The sequence below is a fragment of the Buteo buteo genome, chromosome 2 (genome assembly GCF_964188355.1).
Source record: "Buteo buteo chromosome 2, bButBut1.hap1.1, whole genome shotgun sequence".
NCBI lineage: Eukaryota > Metazoa > Chordata > Aves > Accipitriformes > Accipitridae > Buteo > Buteo buteo.
The window spans coordinates 33,838,375-33,863,699 of NC_134172.1; the positions used below are offsets into that span (position 1 = coordinate 33,838,375).

The 25,325-nt window shown below is 38.4% G+C and overlaps 1 long non-coding RNA gene across 1 annotated transcript in view; it reads left to right on the forward strand.

Annotated features, from left to right (window-relative positions):
* The window catches only part of LOC142041488 (uncharacterized), a 33,320-nt gene extending 12,968 nt beyond the window's left edge, over nt 1-20,352 (forward strand). Inside the window, exon 4 of the long non-coding RNA XR_012653487.1 lies at nt 19,137-20,352. This is a non-coding gene — a long non-coding RNA (uncharacterized LOC142041488). The remainder of the gene's footprint in view (nt 1-19,136) is intronic.
* Nucleotides 20,353-25,325: the final 4,973 nt, after the last annotated feature.

Sequence of the window (25,325 nt, forward strand, 5' to 3'; positions counted from 1 at the left end):
TACACTGGAAGCCACTTGCTTTTGTGAGTTTGATGGATAGCTTATCCCAGTGTCAGGAATTAAATGGGAATATTCCAGTGTTAGCTTCAGATACATTCTCCTGGTATCATCAAGGGCATGTCTGGAGAGAAATCTTGTGTTTGTATAGAGATGGTAAGTGGAGCAGTTCATATTCTTAGTTATGTTGTGCCCTCTGGCAAGCCTGCCAGGAGAGTGCTGTGCTTGTTTTGTGAGGAGAAACCTCCTCCACATTCCAGCATGAGCGTATCTATTGTTTTCAGACATAAACAGATGTGTTCCTTACCTAAGGGAAGCTCTCAAAAATATAGAAGTAAAACAGAAGAAACTGATGTGAAACCACAAACAGTATTTGACCTGTCTGCATGCATTAATAATCCCAATTTTAGCTGAAGGCAGAGGTCTGTTGCATTCAGTTTTATTTCTTTGCTTGATTTCTGCCCTGCAGTATGTAAGAACAATAAAGGATGTAAGTATTAACTTCATGTTTTTATTTTTAATTAGGATTTTGTTAAATACATACATGCTTATTATGTCATTCCTAATTATTAAATGCAGGATAATTCAGATTTGCTTAACAAGAGCTGGGAAAAGGGGAGTAAACAGATTCTTTGTTCTGCCAAACCACCCTCTATTCCACAGGCCAAAATCTCAAAACTTGTGATGAGACCAAACTATAGATCCAGAACAGAGATTTTTCTAATAATTCTGATAGGGTGGATGAATTTTATTTGCATGCACCTCTGCTGATTTCTAACAAAAAACCATACATTTGTCAACACTTGGATTTTTTTACTTCTATGCATTTACTTTCTGCAACATGCTGATCTGTCTTTTCTAACCTTAAACTGATGTCTGTAGGACGTTCAGATATGTGTTAGACTTTAGTGGTCCATGGGAGGTAAAATGATAACCCACAAGTGGATCAGGTTTACAACTCCTTCATGAAGGCAACGCATGCCAAACTTGTGTAGCTACTGGGTGTGCACCGTCTCCCTGGAGTGCTACGACTCTCTCCTCTCTTTCCTCACCCATCTATACCACAGTTACAACACAGACTGTATGATGAAATTTTAAAAAGCTATTATTGAGTAACTACTACTAGTACTGAGAAAAAGTACTTTGTGTTGGAGAAGGACAGAAGGATGAGCATATCAGTGAAGGGGAAGAAAGGGAAGTGTTAAACAAAATGCAAGTACAAAAGGAAGGGGAGAAATATTGGAGCAAGGTGCAGCACACCCAGCATAGTACTCTACTGGAGCCAGCTCTAGGCACTCCGGGAAAGCAACACATCACAGCACAGCACTGGCAGATCCAGCATCTCTCCAGCACACCATACTGCGCTGATGCTGGTGCTGCCTTCACTATCTATCTGTGTCGTATTGCAGAGCAGATACAGCTGGCCTGGGCTAGAGCCCTCCCTGCAAGGCTACATCCATTTGCAGAATTAGCAACTTGGATGTAACAAACCTTATTTAAAAGAAAAGATGCCCAGAAACTCAGATTTTTTATTATTTTTTAATCCAAGGGTACCAGATGGTCAGAATAGAAGCTGATTGTGACTCCCCAGTCCTGGAATGATGAAACTGTAGTGCTACAAGAAGAATAGAATAAGAATCTAGAAAACGGTATGGCAAAAAGTGATGGAAGGATTCAAGAAATGGTGTGATGGGTTGACCCTGGCTGGACACCAGGTGCCCACCAAAGCCGTTCTATCACTCCCCCATTCTCAGCTGGACAGGGGAGAGAAAAATAAAAAGCTTGCGGGTCGAGATAAGGACAGGAGAGATCATTCACTAATTACCGTCACGGGCAAAACAGACTCAGCTTAGGGAAAATTAGCTCAATTTATTACAAATCAGCCAGAGTAAGGTAATGAGAAATAAAACCAAATCTCAGAACACCTTCCTACCACCCCTCCCTTCTTCCCGGGCACAACTTCACTCCCGGATTTCTCCACCAAACCCCCCCAGTGGCAAAAGGGGGACAGGGATGGGGTTTGCGGTCATCACACATTATTTTCTGCCGCTTCACCTCCTCAGGGTGAGGGCTCATCACACTCTTCCCCTGCTCCAGCGTGGGGTCCCACCCACAGGAGACAGTCCTCCACGAACTTCTCCAACGTGGGCCATTCCCACGGGCTGCAGTTCTTCACGAACTGCTCCAGCATGGGTCCTTTCCACGGTGCGCAGTCCTTCAGGAGCACACTGCTCCAGAGCGGGTCCCCCACGGGGTCACAAGTCCTGCCAGAAAACCTGCTCCACGGGCTCCTCTCTCCGGCTCCGGTGTGGGGTCCTTCCCAGGCTGCAGGTGGAGATCTGCTCCACCGTGGACCTCCCTGGGCTGCAGGGGGACAGCCTGCCTCACCAGGGTCTTCACCACAGGCTGCAGGGGAATCTTCGCTCTGGCGCCTGGAGCATCTCCTCCCCCTCCTTCTTCATTGACCTTGGTGTCCGCAGGCTTGTTTCTCTTACATGTTCTCACTCCTCTCTCCTGCAGCTGTTTCCCACTCTCCCAACTTTTTTTCCTTCTTAAAAATGTTATCACAGAGGCGTTAACCACTATCACTGATTGGCTCGGCCTTGGCCGGCAGCGGGTCCGTCTTAGAGCTGGCTGGTACGGGCTCGCTCTCTCTCGAACACAGGGGAAGCTTCCAGCAGCTTCTTACAGAAGCCACCCCTGTAACCCCCCCCCACTACCAAAACCTTGCCACATAAAACCAATACAAATGGAAATGAACTTTATTTTTAAATGCTATATATTATATATTCCAAAGTATTCAATTTTAAAATTTAAGTGCAAGTAGCATCTCACTTCCATAAAACTCAGTGAGACATAATTTAGAATATGAGACTAAATATAAACTAGAACTACCTGTCAAAAAAGAATAATTAATGGTTCAAAACCCTTTTACTCAGAGACAGAAGAATTTAATCAGTCTCATTCATAAGTAAACTGTAAGGTTTAATTTGTTCATAGAGCAAACAAGATTTCCTGTAGAAATTCTTCAGAATTAGTTATCATGATAGACTGCTATCTTTGTTCTTTATTTGTGATTTCTGAATGTGCATCATATTAAAACCCTGGTTTCTATGCTACTGCAGTGTGATTCATATCTTGTGGTTAAAAAGACTGGCTTTTGTTTCCAAAATTTCTGCTGTGAGAAAACATCTGCTGAAATGTAGATAGTTTGTGGATGAAATATGTATTCTTTATAACTTCCTCCAGTAAGAATAGGCTCATCACAAGACATGTGACAACACTATTCACACAGTTACAGTCAAGTCGGCACATCACCCACTAATTGTATGATCAAAAATTTTTCCTATTTAGAAAGAAATGTTTCATGTAATATTTGCACGTGTATGATTTGCATATTTTCCAGGTTGTAGATGTATACATTACTGTTGTTGCAGGACAGACTATTTCTATTACTTAAAATGATATTATCAAAATTATTATTCCATAAAATATAATCATTTCTATTACATAGAGCAAAGGCTTCTTATAATACCAAGAAACACTTGTTCAACTGGAAATCCAGCTTTAAGTCTTAAGAGCAGAGAGTTTTTCTTATTCAGTTGCAGTTTATTGGGCTGTAATGGGAACTGTCTAACATGTTACAACATGAATACTCATTGACAGGAGCTATCTATCTCTGGTGGTATCTCCCAGTCTTTCAAATACGTCTTGCTCATACGTCTAGACCAGAAATCCACACTTTTGCATTCCTGTGTTTCTCTACCCCCTTTAGCAACAGAGGACAGCTTCCAGAAGGAGCAGGAGATCCCCAACCTTTCTGTTAGGTGCTCCATGATGTCTACCAAGTAGCCACCTTCTCCTCCTCAATACTTGATGGCTTGGGCAATTCTCTTGGATAAGAAATGCAACCTCTTTCTCACCAAATTGGAGCACCACCTCATATTTCCAATCTCAAACCAATCTGGGCCTGCACCACTTGCAGATTGCCTGGAAGTGTACCCATGCCACCTGGAGAGAGATAGAAAGCTCTTCCTTGCTCTGTACATACATAAAAATGAAACGTTTCCTTTGAAGTCAGTAGAATTAGTACCACAGTTCAGCACTGTCTCTCTGGAGAAATGGTATTGCTGTTCACATTACAGAGTGGCGGATATAGATGGGCTTCCTGGACTCCCTCTGTGGCCGAGACAGCATTGTCATCGTGTATTGTAACATGGAAGGGAACCAGAATTCCACAAAGTTTTGGTGTGAGAATTTTCATAGAATCTTTTAGGTTGGAAAAGACCTTTAAGATCATCAAGTCCAACCGTAAACATAACACTGCCAAGTCCACCACTAAACCATGTCTGTAAAAAACCCTAATACTTCATGAGGGACAGGCAACTAGTGAGGATTTTGAAATTCAGGCTGCCTTAATTGGATCAGCGTATATTTGCATATCTTCAGCTACTTCAAAATGTTTGTATTTAGTGCAAACATAGGTAATGAAATCATTAATATGCTGTTGTCTGGGATTTTTAGCAGTTGTGTGAGGAAGAATTTTAAAAAGGCAAAACTTGTGGCTTTTTTGTGTGTGTCACAGCATTTGATAGCATCAGCTGCTCGAACAGCTTCTATTGCTTTCTCAGTTAAGGGCTTTGCCAGACTTTAGAAAGAAACAGAAATACCTCCAAAATGTTTTTATTCTCTAATTTGGTACTAATTTTGAGTTGCCAGAACAATTTTGCCTAACAATTGCTATCACATAAGAAACAGGTTATATTTCACTCCTGTTTTCAGTGCAGTACACCACTGACCCACAGATAAAACTACCCAATGTTTTTTTTAGCTGTCATGTCAACAGGGAAATATGGACAAACAGGGAAGAATGAGCTACCTGTTCACCCGCAAAAAGTGCAAGCACCATGTAGGAGCTTGTACCGCTGCTTTCTGTGTAACACCTGTTTTACAGAGAAAGATGAGCCTCCAGCTTTCACCATGGTCAAGAGGTACTGCTGGAGTGCACTCATCCTGCTAGAAATCCTGACTGCAGTGGTGCTGAAGAAGGTTGTTCCTCTGGCAAAGAGAAAACTAGAAACTCGTTACAGAATGCCAGCATAACTATAATACTCCTTACCAGTAGATTTCTTCTTCTACATACACGTACTGTCTTTGGGGACGTGCATTGCTTCCTCTAAATTATTGATACTTTATTTTAATGGCACAGATATAAATAGATTGCCTGGCTATTGCATGGGAAGGTAGAAAGCATAAAAGACTGCTTTAAGATTATAATTTGTTCCGATGAAACCTGAGTGTTGTGGTTTTGATTATATGTTTAACTGCATTAAGGAAAGCACCAGGTATGCAGACTGTAATGAAGGAAGGGAGAGGTTTGTTTTTCTGAAGTGGTTATATTCTAGAAAAATCTGTCAGAGTTTTCTGGTATCATATGCCTTTATTGGCTGTAGCTATTTAAGCTGTTAAATAGCTATTAAGCTATTTAGTTTACTTATTTCATCAAAAGGCATATAATGACAAAGAAATGTGCTTATTGCACAGTGAAAGTGAAAAGAAAGACAGGGGAAGAGCAAAAATTTGTATTTAAAGACCATTATCTTCCTGCCACAAATGCTTCATTAGAAAACCAGCTGGCAGATGCTTAACTATTTCCTAAACATCTCTAAGGGTAAAATATCTCTCTGCAGCCTTGACCAAGGACAATAACGAGACGAGCTTCTTACAGGAGATTGTGGTAGTCCCAGTCACTAACAGTCAGTGCTGTAGAAATTGACCTTTCTGCTGTGTCTATGCATTTTCTAAGTCTAAACCATACAAAGGCAGATCTCTGTGAAATTCATCCTTGTATTTAAGTGGCCCCCTTCAACTTCACATGACCTAACCCGAGTGAATTCTCAGAAGAAAATAGTGTGCTAGCTCTTAGCACAGTTACAAATTTCCCTGTGTATAAGTAATCCCCAGTAGTCACTAAGGCTAGCATTTCATCTGCTTTGTTAGGAATCCCAAGCAACTCCACTGCAATTGTCAAAAACAGAGGGATAATGCCACAATGTTTGCAACAGACTTCACTCTAGACAACTAAGTACTCACCCAGTCAGTGTACATACATAATTTCATACTTAGCCTTCTCTTCTTCCTGTTTCTTCAGCCTCACACATTTAACAAAAATTTCACAGATCCTCTTCACAACTTGCCCCCAAAAAACTCAGACACACATGTTCTCCCTGCTCCATATACCATATGAAAAACAATTGAAAAGAATTTTTTCCCCAACATCATGATAATGTTTTGCAACACAAGAAGAAGTCACACTTCTTTCACAAGAAAAGACAGAAAAATAGAGTGGCTGAAAATAACCCTTTACTCATATTTGAATAAGTTTTTAAAATCAATGTTATGCATAGGGGTAACACATAGTATGCTCACTTGTCCACAGGAAAGCTCAACTTCATTTCTTAATTTTTAAAATTAAACTGCAAAATGCATTCCAGATTTTAGAGAGTACAGGAAATAAAATATGTGCTTATATGTCCTAGCTGATTCTTTAAAACATGTGAAAACGTATTCCCACAGCTAAGTAGTTAACGTAACAGATGTCTTATCTCCTCCTAGACTGATTTTTTTCTTTGACTGCTTCCTACTACTGAAAAGCAGAAATATGTATTATGTTTGTTAAGCAGCATGGTATTCAAAGATTGATATATTCAGCTATGAACCTAAGAAAGATTATTTCATCATTGGTTACAACTTTACCCAATGGTGTTGTGCCATGATTTTCCCTAACTATTTTTCTTTTGATTTCTTTCTTTTTCACAGTGTGAAATGAAGCTCACTTTCACACAGTTTGTAGGAGTGTCATATATGTTTTCTTGATATCAGCCAGCACTAAAAGAACGCTTTTCATTTGAGATGCTTGAAGAAAGCAGTCATGGAGTGAAGTGGGTGTTCCCCTGTTCTCTGACATTTTAATAAGCTGAGCTAAACTTTACAAACATATATGCCTGTTACCTCAATGGGATTGCTCTTGCTTGGAAGTGATCAGATGCTCTTAAGAGGGAGCCTCCCTTGGACAGGGAACTGACAGTCTGATCAGCAGAACATATGCTGTCTCTATATGCAATTGTGACCTCATTCAAAGCCCCTTATGGAACTTATGGCATTGGTGACATTTTGAGAAGTTGTGTTCCTTGATTGTCTCTCATTTTTACCCACATGACTGCTAACAGTCTGGGGGTTTTTTTGGTAGACTTGGGGGAAGTCGTGGAGGAAAATGATTCATTTAGTTGCTCTATGTGGGTGTGTGAGTCTATGGATTTAAAAAGCTACAGGAATACAGAAAGATATAGTGGGAGGAGAAATTGCACTGAAGATTTTGTCAGCTGCGGAAGCAACAGGTGTAGTTTCAGATCTGTGTTTCTCTATTTGGCTGTACCAGTGAGAACTTGGTAATAGAACAAAAACATGATTTTTCAGTCATGGTTGGATTTCTGTCATTTTATCTGATTAACAAATATAGTAACATCTTGTCTCTCAAGTGGTTTGACATCTCTGTGGTATAAATGTCAAGAAATGGCAGAAATTTTCACTTCTGAGCTGCTATGCCCGAGTATTTAACTGCCAAAAATGGTAAGGCTACAACCCCTATCTAAATTAGATGGATGAACGTATCAGGAGAGTAAACCTTAAAGCATTACTAGGCTGCTTTGGTCTGAAATATATCCAGGCGAATACACACTGTGCAATGGCAGGGGCTGTATAAAAGGGAAAGGGGGGGTGTGTGTCTCAGCCGCCCTTTTAGAGCCTACCAAGAATGACAAATTGAAATGCCAACACCAAAACAAAAATGCTTTGCTGCAGTATAGCAGACCTCAGTGTCAACATGACAGCACTGAATGCAAATCTGCCTTAAAAGACTAATGTTTTCTGCTCGCTGTATATCCACTCAAGTATAAATTTTAAATTAACAATAATAACCACTCTGCCCCGCTCCCTCTGCTCACTGACAGCGCACGCTTTTTTAAACATAGCTTTAAAGAAGGCAATTTTAGAGACAAACGCCGCTCTTTCTTGCCAAGTCTGGCTGCACTGGGAGTACTGGGAGCTATTCCTGATCCCTGGCTCTGTCGAGAGACAAGGGCAGACTTTCCCCCGTACTGAGGCAGGCTTCTCTCCGGCTTGGGAAGCGAGGTCTGAAGTTCTCCCTCGGGACGCCCGTGAAGTCCCCAGCAGAGGGAGCTTCCCCCAGCGCTGGGGGAGGTAAACCAGGTGTCTGGACTAGGGAGGATTCGGGCTGCCCGAAACATCTCACAGACAGCGACTAAGGGTACTTTCTTCTCTCTGTGAGGTGTAAAGAGCCTCTTGACTTTCACTGGGGACCACAGTGGCTTCTGGTGCAAGCTAAATCTGAGAACTTGAAAGCAGCAAAAAGCTCTGCTCTCGGAATCCTTTGACCTGGCTCTTACACTGCAATGTCCCAAGGCAAAATTCATTCTTTCTTTGCCACTAGTAAATGTTTACATTTCAGAGGTAGCTTGGAGGCCCTTCATCCCGTACAGAAGCTGTGGATTTGGAGAATGGCTGAAGAAGACTGTCTCCCCACACTTGCCTTTTGTTTTGATCTCTGTGTTTCTTGTATACATGAAGCCACCGACTTGTAGTCTGACAAAATAGAAATACCACCTTCTCTTTTTGTCAGATGGGTGGAATTCTGAGATGAACATAAACACCTATTCAGTGCAAACATGCAGGAGAATGTTAGTGTGCTAATGTTCAGTGCCTGCTGATGAATGTAGGAGACCTTTCCATGAGAAGCTGACCAGACAAAGAAAACATGAGTGATCATTTGGTTAAAAGGCTAACGCTAAAATCAGAGGCTAAGCTGATGAAAGAACTGGAAGGCAAGAGGGCAGAGAGCTTGCTCTTGCTGAAGGCCAAAGGAGCCTTGCAGACTCATTTGGTAGGACACAGTTACATGTGCATCACCCTGTGCAGTGTGGCGGGGAAGAAACACAAAACCAATGTGGCTACAGGATTTACAAAAGGGAATCGTGGACCTAGTCTGGTGCCCCAGGTCAAAGGTTCTCTTAACAGAGATTTAGGAGCTCACAGCTAAAAGCAGGTCAGGCTCTGTACTTTTTCAGTGGCTGCAATTAGGGAAAATATAAGGTCATGTTTTCAATTTACAATTTGTTCCTTGCAGTCTGGCATTGCTGATGATGCTTAAGTAATGGTTCTTAGAATAATTTACTCATCATGCTTAGATTTGTCTCAAGACTTCCTTTGTATTTGTATACATTTAGAGTCACCCGTGTCTACCGTTTGTTAATTACAGCTTTTGAATCTGTTCTCCTCTGCATTGCAGAGATCCTTTTATTTAAAATAACAGTAGGAACATAATAAACGAAGAGAGGAAAATAATCAAACACAACTGCCTTTAAGCTGATCCACATCATGTTATATCGGATACCTTATCAACCTAAAAAACACTTAGAAAAGAGTGATTCTTTTATGGCAGTGAAAACCAAATGCATTCAACTTCTTATTGGAAAGATTAATCAAATTGCATCATGTTGCTGCCTTAATCCCATTAGGGCTTAAAGAAGATTAGTTTATTCACAACCTTCTTTCATATAACACTAGACAAAGCCCTACATTAAATCATTATTCAGAGTCACTTTAATATTGTAGATCCCAGTTCCATGTTTTCTACTCACACTGAAACTGGCTCATTTTAAGAACTGACAGGTTAACATTCATATTTGTAGCAAATTAAAAATAACTCTTTTTTTCCTACTTGTAATAATAATATATTAATAATCTCAGGTTTTGTCTTTACTAAGATGTGGTTTTAGCTTATCTGCACACTAAGGCTTTGGAAAATGATGCTCGGTTCCGTTCATATCCCTAGCAATGCCTCTTTTGTAGTTCACCCTTTTCCCAGGAGCCTCATTTTTTAGCTTTTCCGCATTGTTATCAACACAGAATCTTTCTCAGCCCCCAGAAGGCTTGGTTTTAAGCCACTTGTTTCCAGTTTGTTTCAAATCTTTGCCCACAATATCATTCTGTGCCATACAGAGCAGTTATTCTCCAGATGACAGATGCATAAAATGCTCTTCACTTGGCTCCTTTCCTCAAAATTACTGATTTCTACGCCAACCTAATTTCTAATTTTTGGACTTCATAGCTGCTGATTGTGCTGTTTGCTTGGGGCAGTTGTTACTGGAAACAGTCCCAGACATCAGTGACTACTGTCACAAAACTTTTGAAAAAAATCTCCATATATTCTCTTCCTCATGTATTTTTCCTGGAACTTCTAAGGGTGAGAAACCAAAACTCAGTAGCAATAGGTAATTGTGGAACCCAGAACTTGCTGCAGAACTGAAGTGTCACTTTCATAACCTCTGAGAGCTACATTTCAACAGCTGCTTCTACATCCTAAGTAACATTCTTTTAGCATTTTTTTCCCAGACATTATTTAAACGTATGTGACAATATAGGTATATTCCATGGGAATTAATTTTGCTTGCCTAGCCTATTATGCTTCTTGGCATTTTTTCTCAGAAGATGAAAACAGGCATAAAACTACATCACAGTTACAAAGGTGTTCCATAGCTGAGGTGTCTTATAGCTGACAGTTTGAGGGCTATCCCAAGTTTTATGTGTTATAGAACTGAAATGTATGAAGATAGGACTGCTTAGTGTAAAATGCTATACACTATTGAGTCTAGAAGACAAGCTTTATAGTGCAGGAAAAGATACCAGTAGTCTTACACTGCACTTGTATATACCTATTACAATACTGTCTTCAATTACATGATCCCGTGCTAGCTAATTCCATAGCATTCTATGTTTATTCTGACCTCTCAAGAATTACATAAGAAGGAAGATTTAAGGTTTCTCAGACTACGGTAAATCCTAGAATTTTTACTTTCTTCCTTACAGTAAGCTACATTTTATTATATTTTTGTATGTAATAATGGTAGATATGACAGAAATATCTTTGGTAGTTTACAAAACTACATTCAAGCAGCAGGTTAATACTGCTTATCCATTTTCTAGGATTCGTCTTCTCCCTCATTCTTCTTTAGGCCTATCAAAAGCCTCTTTTTCTAACTACCTTGTACCCTAGAGCAGATGTTTTGCTGATCCGTTTCTCAGAGAAAGAAGAGAACATAAAAGCAACTACTCCCCAGGAGCACAATCTGATCCCTTTAAGGGCTTACTTTAAGCCTCCCATCTGAAGGATTTTGTGGGAAAGCACATGAGTGGAGTGAACACTTCTGATCTGCAGGGACCTGCTTTCTCTGGAGAAGTGATGATTACAGCAAGACTCTAGGGAGTCAGTCATCCCTCCCACTGTTCCAGTCACAGGAACACCACAGAAGCACAAAATAAAGGCCAGGATATCGCATTTGACAATATTTACACAATGAAGATCACACACAGAAACCCCATAGGTGATTTACATACACACCTGTGCTGGGTAAATCATTGAATAATCCCTAAAATAAGGATCAAAGTACAGGTTGTCAAAACAACCATTGTTCATTTTCCTTTCTGCATTTCAGTTCATTTTACAGGAGCTACTCTTCTTGTATTAAATATATTTTAGAGTATCTCAGATACCTTATTTTTTTTATCTGCTACAACCTCTGTCTGATGACTATACTGTACACTAGCATAGAGTTGGTTTCTCTAATCTATAATCAGCCCTTTCTGTTTCTAACTACTACAATCAAATAAAATTCCTTTAGTTTCTATGCTGGCTATTCTGCTTTAGGGCCTAGCTTCCTCAGTGCTAACGGGATGGTTACAGATGTCCAGTCTTCTCACTGCCAGCCCTGCAAGATTAACAACATCCAGTTGTTCTGGACACAGATGAGGAGAAAGAGAATTCAGCTTCCTTTTTGTATTATTTCTTATCAAAAGACGGAATGCTCTTGCATGGTGGTTAAGGAAATAATGTTGCCTGTTTTACACATTCCCTGGCATGACAAACAAGTTAAATGACACACTAATCGAGACATTGCATCTGCTGCAGAAACTCTTGAGTCTTCTGAAATCCATCCCCGTTTAGGAAAGTATAGGTCCAAAGGTGGCTGTTGGGGTTTTTTTTACTATTCTTCTTTTTTCCCAAAGGTAAATGTGGATATGATCAGTATTCCTGAGTGGAAGTGTTGTCCTCATTCAGACCTTTAGAAAGGTCTCCTGCAAAGCAAAAAGATTAACGTTTTAGATTCTCAAAACTGTAATAATGATGATTAAATACAGATAGGCCTTAGCCATCAGGTTTTGTTTTGCATACCAGCTTCTTTGGTGCAAGTGTTTAGGTTAAGGTACGTAGACATACAGGGGTTTTCATATCTGGATTTGAATGTGCACAGATCCTGAGAGTGTTTGAATAGTAGGTTTAGATCTCAGTCTTCCATCTTTTCCCATCTTTCTAAATAGCTGTTTCATATTGCTGCACAAAAGAAAAAGGCCTTCTTGATCCACCTAAGCTACAGTAGAAATTTTATCAAAGTTAGGAAAAGACTGTAATATAAAAGTGTATTGTTCACTGTTTTATTTTGTACACAGCAGCCACAGATGTTTGCTGAATTTCTTGTGAAGCTAGGTGACTGGAACATCTTTGTTATTGTTGTTACCATTTTTATTATGTTAAGGGGAAAGGGGAAGTAAACCTGAGCTGAGTGCACTTGTCAGCACTGCCAGTGTGTTTCTTTGTGGATTCTGTGTGAAAAAAAGACAAAGAAATTCTGAGAATAAAGAAGTCTGACAAAGTCCAGGAAACACTTTACCTCACTATTCTTCCTCTTTTTTTTTTTTTTTTTAATATATCTTTGCTTGGTTTCCCTTGTTTTGGTAAAAATAATAAAATGAGCAAATGTATCAAGTTGAATGAAGGAATGACTATTTGTAGTCACACTCTTTGTTTTTCTTTTTCCACTCTCCCTTGCTAAGTAAAGCAGTTAAGAAAACAGAAGTCTTACAACAATTAGCAGCATCGTCTGACATTACAGTCTCTTTAGATGAAATACAGAAGTATTATGATGGATACTAAAGTGAGACAGGCAAAATTTTCCCTTTGAAGAAGAGGTAATTCCCCAGAATTTTGGGAGGCTTTGCTTTGACTTTAATCCTCAAGAGAGCTGACACCCTTACGCATGACATCACCCTTACACCCTCACGTTGGCCTTAGGTCTATATCCTTGTTCATGCCTTCATTCAATATCTTCCCAACTATCTAATGCAAAGAGGGATCAATCTCTCTGCTGCTCTGTCTGGAACAACCTTTAAGCTCAATATTTCCCCTGTAAGTTAGATTTATTGTCCAGTCACTATAAAGGCACTAAAAGGAGTGACAACTGGTGTCTTGTTTGGAGATAGGAAGTGGTTGAACTTGGTCACACCACCTAGTCAACTCAAAAGGTCTGCATAGGTTTCTTCTCTTGTGAACCATGAGTCTCCAGAAGTTCTCCCCAAAATAGGAGGCAGTATGAGTCAAATGTATTTTTCAAATGTCAGTTCAGCAAGTTGCATAACCATGAAAACCATAGAAATGGGTTTCGTTTTTCTGCAGAATAATTCACAGGCACACAAAAAACCTATACAATTACATCATGACACAAAATCCTGAAATGTTCAGGTCTGTTCACAGCTCTGGTATTTTCTATTGTATAAAACAAAGAAAGCAGCTTTTTTTTTTTTTTTTAAGAAAAAAAAAAAAGAAGAAAAGAAAAAAAAAAAAAGAAAACAAATCCTGCAGAAGGTGCACTGGAATAAAAAATATGCCCTCATCTCCGATAATCCAAAGTACCATGGCTACCTAGCATAGGCAGCTAATTTTGTTACTGATATTTGAAACAGTCCTACTGGACCTGATCTTTTATAGCAGGAGAGGAGATGGGACTCTCAATTTAAGGAAATTTAAGAAAACTTTTCAGGAAAAGAAATCCAGATTCAAAAGGTGTTGTGCATGTTTCTTAATAATAGTAGCTATACTACAAAAGAAATGGTTAATTTAACCTTATGATATCAGTGCAAATACTTATGGTTAAACAAGGTTTTAAAAACACATTTATCCATATAAGATCTTTCTGTCTTTTAAATAACAAGCTGGCTGCTTTTTCACAGGAGATTTGTCAATATACTCAGAAGTCACCTTGGCTTTAACAAAAAAGACTGGAGGTTGAAACCAAACCAAAAAAGTTGAAACCGAACTACCGATACTTCATCTTTTTACATACTGCATACCAGCTACAGATAGAGCCTTCAGCATTATGATAAAAAGCATCCATGAGTTGTCTTCCGTCCCCCATCTCCCTTCCAGAAAGCATTATTACTGAGAAATTTTCACAGGTGGGAAGAGAGTAAGGAACTGTTTGAGGGTTTTTATTTTCAAGTAATTGATAACTTATTTTAATTAAAATATTCCTGAAACTGCATCTGAGCATTTAGTGGGTGTAGAGAGTAGTGCATACTGTGCTATGCTGTGGGGTCTTGCAAAAGGGAAAAAAAAAGTGCATCCAAGCTTTGTAAATATATTTTTAGTGCCTGGAAAATTCTCTTGCACAAATGGTTTTATGTCATGCCATGTACTGACACCTTTGAAATCTTGCCTGAAGTAGTTTACAGCTTTGTCTAAACTGGGGTATTTGCACATGATGGTTTATACAAATTACTCTTCATGTGTACAGGACTCAGTACAGTTGTTAGGTTTAGCACTGCTATATAAAGCATTAAGCTTATTACGCCCAAAAGAATTAAATTATGCTGAGGCAATTTGATTAGTTGTGTCCAAAGGAAGACACAGCTGTAATGAGCTAAAAGCATTGCTAACAGTAATATATCGTAATTAAAGAAAAAGAATTGCTTAACTATTTTCTTTAAATCTATTTTCCCCTTTATTTGGTCCATTTGCTGTTCTTGTGAAAATGTAATTTGACTTCAGATGATCCAAAGCATGGAAGTTGATTGAGCTTTCTAATCTTATTTCAGTGTTTATACACACTACACACAATGTTGTGTTCACAATTTGTATCAGAAATTCTGGATTTGTTGGATTTCTTTCAAAATGTTAAATTATAGGCATCTTAATTTAAATTTTCTTGAAACGTCCAGGTCAGTGTATGAATTGTGATACAAAAATTAAATAGCAGCTACTCATTTCAGTCTGGCAAACTTAGACAAGTCATGAATGGAAGTTGGTTGATATTTCATTAGCATTATTTTTAATTTAAGCAAATGGAAAACCTAGGTGCCTTGTGGTGGTCTGCTAAATGCTGAAGAAGAGAGAAGACTGCTGAAGCAGTGAGGCAACACACTGAGCAAATCAATAGATTCCTGCAAAAGCAGGTTATTCAAAATCAGCACCTTGCCTTCAGAAGCAGGTAGTGATGCAGTGATGGCAAGTGATGTCTCATGGGCAGCCTTCACAGCTGTCCTGATTTCAGCTGGGATAGAGTTAATTCTCTTTCTAGTAGTTGGTATAGTGTTATGTTTTGGGTTCAGTATGAGAAGAATGTTGATAACACACTGATGTTTTCAGTTGTTGCTAAGTAGTGTTTATGCTAAGTCTAGGATTTTTCAGCTTCTCATGCCCAGCCAGCAAGGAGGCTGGAGGGGCACAAGAAGTTGGGAGGGGACACAGCCAGGGCACCTGACCCAAACTGGCCAAATGAATATTCCATACCATGTGATGTCACATCTAGTATATAAACTGGGGGCGATTGGCCTGGGGGGAATCGCTGCTCAGGAACTAACTGGGCATCAGTCGGTGGGTAGTGAGCAATTGCATTGTGCATCACTTGTATATTCCAATCCTTTTATTTTTATTATTATTATTATTGCAATTTTATTATTGTTATTATTATCATTATTAGTTTCTTCCTTTCTGTTCTATTAAACTGTTTTTATCTCAACCCACAAGTTTTACTTTTTTTTTTTTCCCATTCTCTCCCCCATCTCACTGGGTAGGGGGGAAGTGCGTGAGCGGCTGCATGGTGCTTAGCTGCTGGCTGGGGTTAAACCACGACAAGAGCACAGCTATTTTCAGAAAAATATAATTTGATAAGCATTTTCATCTCAGCACAATTTAGCATATTTATTCCTTTGTAAGTTTTAATTCCTCTTAAGAGGAATGATCCTATCAAAATAAAGGGGTCATAAGGATTGCTGCATGATCAGATTAACCTCTCTTCTACTTCATTGCCTCCAAGCTTTAGATCAGTTCTGCTTGATTTTGGAAACTGTTTGTGTGCTGTTTCCAGGCTACTCTTTCCATTTTATTGTCATGATACTTTATTTATTTATTACTATCTATTTCTTTCTTTATTTATATTAATATTTATTGGCCCATTCCTACCATATAGCCTGATTCTGTGAGGATTACATATCAGCACTATATTTTAGGACTTTTCTGTCTCTTCATTGTTGTAAATTTTTTTGTAACTAGCTAGTTGTACCATACATATAACATGGATTTACATGATATTAATAATAATGTCTTTTGTTCTTCACAAACTGAGGTGAACAAGCACCTGTTAATAATAGGGCTGTTTTCAGTATTTATGCTGAAATCTCAGAGCCATCAAAAATTCACCTTAAGACTAAGGCTATATGGATTTACTAATCTTAGCTCACTCCTACAGAAGCTTTTAAATGCTTGCTATGGTGTTTGATAGGATAGATGTGGATTTCATATTGTGGTTGCCCTCTGAAGTTGCTTACAACAACCCCTAAAATCCCACTCTTTCTCACTGCCTCTGTTGAACTTGAAACACCTGATTCCTTGAGGTCCTATAGGGGGAATTGAAAGAGGAGGTTGACTTTGTTTCCCTCCAAGCCGAAAATATGGAATAAAAGTGAACAAGTTCATTTATTAGTGATTTAAATTAATATTTTTATTATTATCCATGCGCTTGCTTGCAGTATAACCACTTAAGAGTAACAATTCCTTAAAAATATTTCCCTGGGAACTTTTCTCCTGCTTTGCATTGTTTTCCATCCAATAACAATAGCTCTTCGGGAACAATTTGGCAATTGGGCATCAATATATTGGTACTGAGTTTTGGTTTTCATTTTGTTATTACCTGTATTGTGTGTTAATTGTGTTATTTGTATTTGTAATATGGTATGTTAAGGAATGTAAGGTATTCCGTATTTGTCGGATTTCAGGCAGGATGTTCAGTTTAATTCTGACTTTTCAAGACTCAACTTCTCAGGATAATTCAAGTCTATTTATTAACTGTTATGCAGAATAGAAACTGATGCCTATTTATTTGAGCTTGTTAGCTTCAAATGGAATAGGAAACTCATGGAAAGTGTGCCTGAGAGTCCATTCAAAATCTGAGCCTGAATTGTGTTGGATTCATCGTGCATGGTACTGTATAAACCTATAGCAAAAAGAAAATTTGCATCCATTTTGAGTAGAGCTGGATCCAAGTAGTTTATTTATTATGTGTATGAGATTCACTTATTTCAGTGAGCACTGAGCACTCTAAGCTCAACTGAGCACTAATCCTGACTTTGTTTCAACTGACATAGAAAAAAAAAGATTGCAGTGCTTTTTAAAATGTTTACTCCAAAGGTTGGTAACCTTAACCCATGCCTAAATGAAGGAATTTTCTTTTGGAAAAGAAACTTGGAGTTAAAGAAGTGTTCATTTTTCTAGGAAGTCTGAATTATTGTTGTTTCAGTTCAACCCAAATCAATCATTTTTCTGATTCTCTCACACTTTTTTTTTGTCTCTAGGAAAAAAAAAAAAAGAGTCTACATTATAAAAATAGCTCTCAACTTACACATTACACCTGTAATTTTCCATTGTGTTTCCAAGTCAGTATTATTGATATCTTCTAATTTCAGACTGTGTATTTGTTTACTAACACAGTAAGAGTCACAATAGGTAAAACTGCATGTGGGCATTGCCATAAGAACTCTTAAAAAATAAAAGCATTTATTTTAATTATATCTAAAATAACTTTCCATGTATTTAATTCAGACACCTTAAGCATTCATTCTTGAAGAATTTAGTTTAATTTCGGTAAGAAAGCAATTAAAGAGGAAATTTCTCTTCCTGGATCTTTTGCTTGTTTTGCTTTCATTTTGCTTGTTTTCCCCCTGCCTTCAAAATAACCAAAGTTGTGTGTGGTTTCATGAATGTGTCTTTGTGCAGTGTACAGCTGCAGAAGAAACAAAACAGATTCTGATGAAGGGTGAGGGAGATACTTTCAATGACTAATGCATTTAGCGTTGTATTGTTGCCTGCCTGTTCAACAGCTAAGAGTTAGATAAAAGAAAGCAATAAAGGAAGAGCTAAAAAAGTGAGAAAGAAAGGTAAAATAATGGTACTGGTACAACTCCCCATACCTCTTCAAAGCTATAGAGAAAAGTGCTTCCACATTGGGTATATCGGCATAAGTGCTTGGGACGAATACAACAGGGATAAGTCAGTAATCCTCAGATCAGCGGAAACCAAAAATTTCAAGAATCCTTCAAATAGGAGGAAGTGTGAAAAGAAAGGAGAAACTATCAAAAATGTGCCATTGATATCTGTTCAAAACAACAAGGTGATTTTTTTGTTTGTTTTCTTTTCAGTGGTGGGATTTGCTCACAAAGAGGATTTATTTATTTATTACTTTTCCTAAAGGCTTTTTACCTTGCAAAAAGTAATATAAATTACTCTGTTTCTAAAGCCCTCTGTCAGCGCAAACATGCCGTGACAAGTTCCCCCAAGGAAAGTCCTGTAGGGTCCAAATCTCAGCTGAAATTCCTGAGTGAGCCATGGTGAATTTTTGAGACTGTTACCGGATTGCTGGTCGGAGTGACTGGATTGCAGAATACCAACTTGAAAGGTACAAAAGCCTGAGGATCTGTACATCTGGCAGTACAGGTGGCTGCTCATCAAACCAAAGAGCACCACTGGCTTTTCTTTTCTGAATCCTATCACTCCTTAGAAAAGTATGATGAAATTGCAAAAGTACTCATCATTGGTTAGCTTCTGTTAACTTTATATTCAGTATTATCTCTTCCTGGATTGCATTTAGACTACCGAGCTGGAGTATTTTGTAATTAATCCTGCAGTTCAGCTACCCTGATGCACTGACTTTCCTTCCTATTGGTGTTTCTTCTTCCAGTGTAACATGGAGTATAGGAAATAAGGGAAGAGGAAGAGACAAAATGAGATTCAGTTGCAGCTCACCTCATCCCACCATAGGATGCAGCCAGCACCTGCACCCAGGCTCAGGGACTAACAGCACCTGCAGTTTGGATGAACCACTAATTTCAACAGACCTTGCAAAACAGCATGCTGCTCAGAATTGATGAGGAGAGCCACTTCTTTTAAACTGGAGTGATTTCTGGGAATACGATAGGCTGGATATTAGGTAACCCACATGGAAGCCATAGTTTTCTAGAAATTAATATGCTTTTTCTTCCTATATCACCACTGCAATAGTTTCAGTTACAAGAGAAGACAGGAATAATGTCAGCAGCTTGCTGTCCTGATTATTTTCTTGAATGACAAGCTTGAAAAGGACTGATTTGTTTCCATCTGTGTACCTCTCTACATCTGTTAAGCTAAATAGATTGAAGGGATTGGGAAATACTACCAGACTAAACAGTGTGATTTCTGTGCTTTTTATAGATGGAAGTGACCTAGCTACTCAAAAGTAATGTTTTATTTCATAAAGAAGACGCAGGGGATTTAGAATACAGAGTACTATTCAAAGCTTATTCTGTAAGTTATGTCATTCTTATCAAGTATTTCTGAAAACATGTAGTATCTCTGCTGTTTGGATACATGCAAATATATTATGAGTGTGAAAGAGGCTCAATTAACTGAGCGCAATATATCAAATATTAACAATATTGGCTGTTCTTACACCATGCGAATACCAAGAAACTGCATTAAATGCCTAGTGTTAATAACAGTAATTCAACAGCAAAAAGGTTATCATATTCTTTCCTTTCCCTCCCCTACGACACACTGTGGCTTAAAACAGAATCATTTGTTCATTTGTAGAAAATTCTGCTCTAAGTCTGAATATACCTTGATGTTAGAAATTATTGTTTTTCTGACTGTATGTTAGGCATATATAAATCTTTGTAGGATAGTTTGATGCATATATATATATATATACACATATCATGCAGCTTGTGCTGCTTATGGACTGCAGTTGTAATAAACTTGGAGAAGATCACAGTAGGTCGCTCTAGCCACCACAAGCCTAAGCTATCTATAGCATCATCATCAAGTTTAATGTCATTAATCATGTCTGTGTGAAATTATGTTACAGTAGCAACTATTCAGCTGCTTATGGGTAGACTGTACATAGGTGCTAAAGGAACAAACTCAGCAAAGTCAGAGCATCAATGACCGTAGCAGGAATAAAATGGCATGAACATACCTGAAATTCTTGTACTTAATGTTATTTTCATCTAATAAAAACAGTTCAAGTGATGCGCAGCCATGATTTTAAGGTAACCCTATTTCCAACCATCAGAAACTGTAACACTTTAGGCCAAAAATCCTAAACTGGCAGTTTTCTTTATTCTGCTCTGCCTACAATAGAAAAATTTGAGATGAAGGGCAAAAAAACCCCCACTGAGCTGTGTTTCTTCCATCTGTGTAGCTACAAAGGGGAGGAAAACAAGGGGAAAACACACACAAGGTAATTGCCAGGTTCTGCCCTGATCAAAATAACTGCCTCATTGTGTCCATTATAAATGTTGTCACGACTTTAGTTCAAACTTTGGCCTTAAACAATGGAGACCACGAAATACATATTTGCGACATATTAAGAATGTTATGGGAATGACCTAAATATTTTACACAAGGGTAGCAATACATCTTGAACAAACATTACCTAGCCATAACATTCTGGAACTTGGACTGCTGAAACAATTGTGGCTGGGGAGAGGTTCCTGCAGGAAGACTCATATCCCAAAGTAAATTTGTTTTCAGGTCTCCTTTTAGAAAGGCTTTCTTTTTTCAGTTTACTGCAGAAGGACTGTGTGGTGGGGGAGGTGGAGGTTTCCCTGTGTATGCCCTCCCCTGAGGGCTTCACTGAGGAAGAATTATTGTAAATTCACAAGATGCTCTGCGGAGCTAGAAGGCCACAAGAAGACTCTGTGGGAACAAGCTAAAGGTTATTCCCATATCTTTGTCTTTCTTTGTCCATTTCTTGGACTGGCTGATTTGAGAACATGGGTGTAAAAGGCAACATCTACCTTGGAAATTAAGTAGACCCTAGATGTTGGCAATGATCCAGATACTGCAGCTCAGACATACATACACTGTTAAATTTGTAGAATTCCTTTTATGGCTCTCTGCCACTGTAACTACTGCCATGAAAAACTCTAAGACAGGTCTTTTTAATGTAATAATCTATTGATCACTAGATCCTACAGTGACTTTCTTCAATGAACTATTAGGAACTAAGAGCTTCCATGGTTCTGTGAGCTACTAGTGGAACTCTGTGATTTTCTCTTTCGTCTCTTTTTTTCAGATTTTTTTTAATGTTTTCTTTTTGGTCACAAGTTTCTCCTTAGCCATTGCCAGTTTTCAATATTGGCTTACTGTTATTTCCAGATTTCCTTCTATGCTGTGCTTATTCTCTTTCCTTTTCATGAGTTTTATCTTCCAGTTCAATTCTGGTTGCATTTCTAGAAATGTACTGTATGAATCCCACTTTTAGAGAGTAAGACTTTAAAAGGTCTGTGACACTAATAAAATGCCACAAGACTTTTTTATTAAATGTCTCAAGATTGTATAGAGATGCTTAATTATTTTTAGCAGATAACAAATGCACAATTGCACCAAGAACAACATGGTGTTCTCTTATTACTTAACATGCACAAAACTATTTGCCAGATTTTCTGATCTGATGGAATTAGGGAACTGGATGAAACATAAACTCAATTCACTGCATATTGTTATAACTATTTATATTTTTAGTAGGAATAGTAGGAGTGTTTACTAGGTTGTGCGTTTCATTCAATAAGATAACTTCAATAACTGAAGCAACCTTCAGTTGTAACTCCTGATTCTTTTAGGGTCGAGGTACCAACAAGATCAGAAATTATTTCTTCCATCTTTGGAAACACGTTTAAAATAAAGCACACCAGTCTTGGGCCATTATGCAGACCTTAAGCCAAGCCTGAAGGTTATCTGAAAGGTTCAGGTAGACCAACATGCAGCTGTTCGTTCTTTTCTTAACATAGATGAGACCGCCTCACCCAATTTCTGTGCTTATTGTTCAGTTTCTTTTCAAATCCCACTCTACTTCAAAATATTGTCATGTGTTCCTTGAAAGGATTATCAACTACTTTTGAAGGACCATCTATCATGCTGCCCATTACTAGAGAAACCTCACCCTTAATTTTGTAATCTGAAAGAGCCCAGATCCAAATTTACCAAGTATAGAGTCAGGGAATTCTTCTAAGAGAAATCCTGGATAAAAAATTCATGTTTGCTGGAGTCTTGCTGCCTCTGGGATATCTCTTTTGGTAAGCATTCCTTATGACAGAAGCTGCAAACTAGCTCCAGATATACGCCCTCAGAAATAAACCAGCAATATTTTGTACCTCTGAAATGAGCAACTTTTAATCTCTGGGAGATAGACTAGATAGCAGCTCCATTGACTATTTAGGGGAAATTATAAACTTCTAAAGCTTTGTGGTATCTTGGTGATGCAATCTATTGCAGCTATAGGGACGCAGTAAGAATATTTGTGTGAAACACTGAAGAAACAATTCTGGACACTATTGTACTGAGATCACTAGAATTGCTAAGAGCACTGACGGTCATAAAAACTGGCACTGTGGAAATTTTGAAGCTGTTTTTATCTACTGTTTTCTAGAAGATTAAAGACGTACACTGAAAATAAGCACTTCTTTCTTAAAAGATCTTTTATTACAAAGAATGCCCATGATGATAGCTTTTTTTTCCACTTCAATATCTTATTTGTCAGGGACATTACAAAGTTACTTATATAGTACAGAATACAAATTATAAATAAGGCAACTTCCTTTAAAAGAAACAGAAGAACAGCTTTTTTCACTGGACAGATAGTCTTCTAATTCAGTATCTTCAGTGATAGTGTAAATAGAAAAATATTTAAAGAACATTCTGAACTGCAAAAGAACACTCTAGACATTGGTCTGGTTTTTTCTATGTCTATAGTATACAAACATTTAAGAGACAGCTTCTGCATAGCTGAGATGATTGTTAAAACCTTACTTTTAGACAGCACCTGAGGCTCTACATTGAAGCTGATGCTACACAGCTAGTTGTGAAAACAGGTAAGTCACTATAACTGAGGAGCTAAACATTTATCTTGCATGCAGGGCACATTGATTGGAAGGTTTTCAGAGAACTCGTTACCGGCAAGTGTTAAATACTACAAGTTACTCTGTGGGACAGACTGAATTCGGAGAACTGGAGATAATGGGACTATAAAGATGACACGTAGCTAGCAACAGTTGTGGCTTGCTTAGGGATACATGTAAACACAGTCTGGTTGGACACTTAACGGGGTAAATGTGGAAAAAAAAGAAAGGATAAAGCAAACAATATATCAAATGGTTTGTGGGCAGTTTTCAGTACATGCATGTTCTCCTGTAATGCTGAGAAGAAATAACATGCCATGATTGCTGTTTGTAGAATAAAAGTGTTCAAGCATTTCCAATAGCAAAGATACCTGCTCCTGTTACCCTTTCTCCAGTGTTACTGTTTGCTCTATGTAATGTGGTACTTTCCTGCCCTAACACACTCAATGTCCTCTCTCCTCTCTTCACTTCCTCAGGTGTCTCAGTCACAAATGATCCAAAGAAAATTTACTGTTGGGATGACGGCAAGTTGTAGTCACTCTGCTTGGGAAAAGATGTTACAGGTCTAAATTACAAAACCTATGAAAGTGACAGTTGCTCATTGAGAAACACTCTCTAGGAGTAAGCCCTGGACAGGTTACCCTGGGAGGCTGTAGTCTCCTTGTGACAGAAGGCTGTAAATGATGGGTAGGGCAATTAGCCATCAGGCATTTCACAGGTACAGCTCACTATGCCTTTGAGAACTATGGATTCAATGAACAACTGCATTTTGTATCATGTCAATGAAAATAGTTTAAGTGAAACTAACACATACCTACCACATTTTTGTTCTCAAGCAGGCTATTTCTTGAGTAGTTATTAAAATCACTGTGTTTGGTCATTCTTGTTTGTTTGTTTGTTCCTGTTTATTATTAATTACATGTTATGTTCCTGGAAACTCTCTGTGTAATTATACAGATTTTGTATTGGTTTTAGCCTTGGCCTTTGGCATTCAGACATCTGTGTATCTATTTGCTATTTTTTCATATTCTTCTCTATGTATACCTACTAGATTTGCTAGGAAGTCCCATTAAAAAGAGAGAGAAAACAATTGCCATTAATACAATGCCTTTAGCTTGTCTTAGTCATGGAAAGGTTTTATAAGGTTAAATTAAAATTCATGACAACTAGCTATATTTATTAAAATTAGCTCAGGTTTGTTGGCACAGAAATCAAACTCTGGCATGGCAACTGCATTGTCACTTCTAATTTAGATCATTTTTTTTACTCATTAGTCTTACTGTGTGTATACCCTTTCCTCTTAATGAGAGCAGAAAGAGAACTTGCAGCCTACTGAGTTAGCCATCATAATTGTAAGCTTGTTTCAGGCCCTCTCAAACCACAGGTTTTGTTAATATTATAAGCCAATTTAGCAACAAAGCCCTGTTAATAAATATAGTTCAGTAATGTTTTTAAAGCAAAAGTAAAACGATCTGCTCTTTATGTATTTGTTCTGTGTATAACAGCACAGAAGGTCTTGGTGCAGCAAGATCATATGTTGGTGCAGTTGGATCATATGCTGCCCACATTTGCTGATTGTCATGGTGATTTACTGTTGTGACCAAAACTTTCCTGCTTCTGCATACTAATAATTGTAGGCCGTTTGTAACATTTATGGCCAAAAGCATTGGAAATATCCTCTAAGGTTATATCTGTACTAGTAAATTTAATGTGTGCCATGGAACTTCCTGGACATTAAAACTCAATCAGTGGTAGTTTTAAATGGTTTGAATCATCCTTTACACACTTTTGGCATGTTCCCACTTTATTTCCAGGGGCAGTAGAGAGGTTAGCACAGGTGGGTGGCCATTTGCAGTTTGCATGGAGCCACCTTAGTTTGGAAACTAAGCAAATATAATAGCATAGATCTGATTCGTTGTGTGCTGGTGAGCCTCGGTGGCAGGGAGGGATCCTGGGAACAGAAGGTATCTGTTGATCCTGGTAGTTTGACTGTC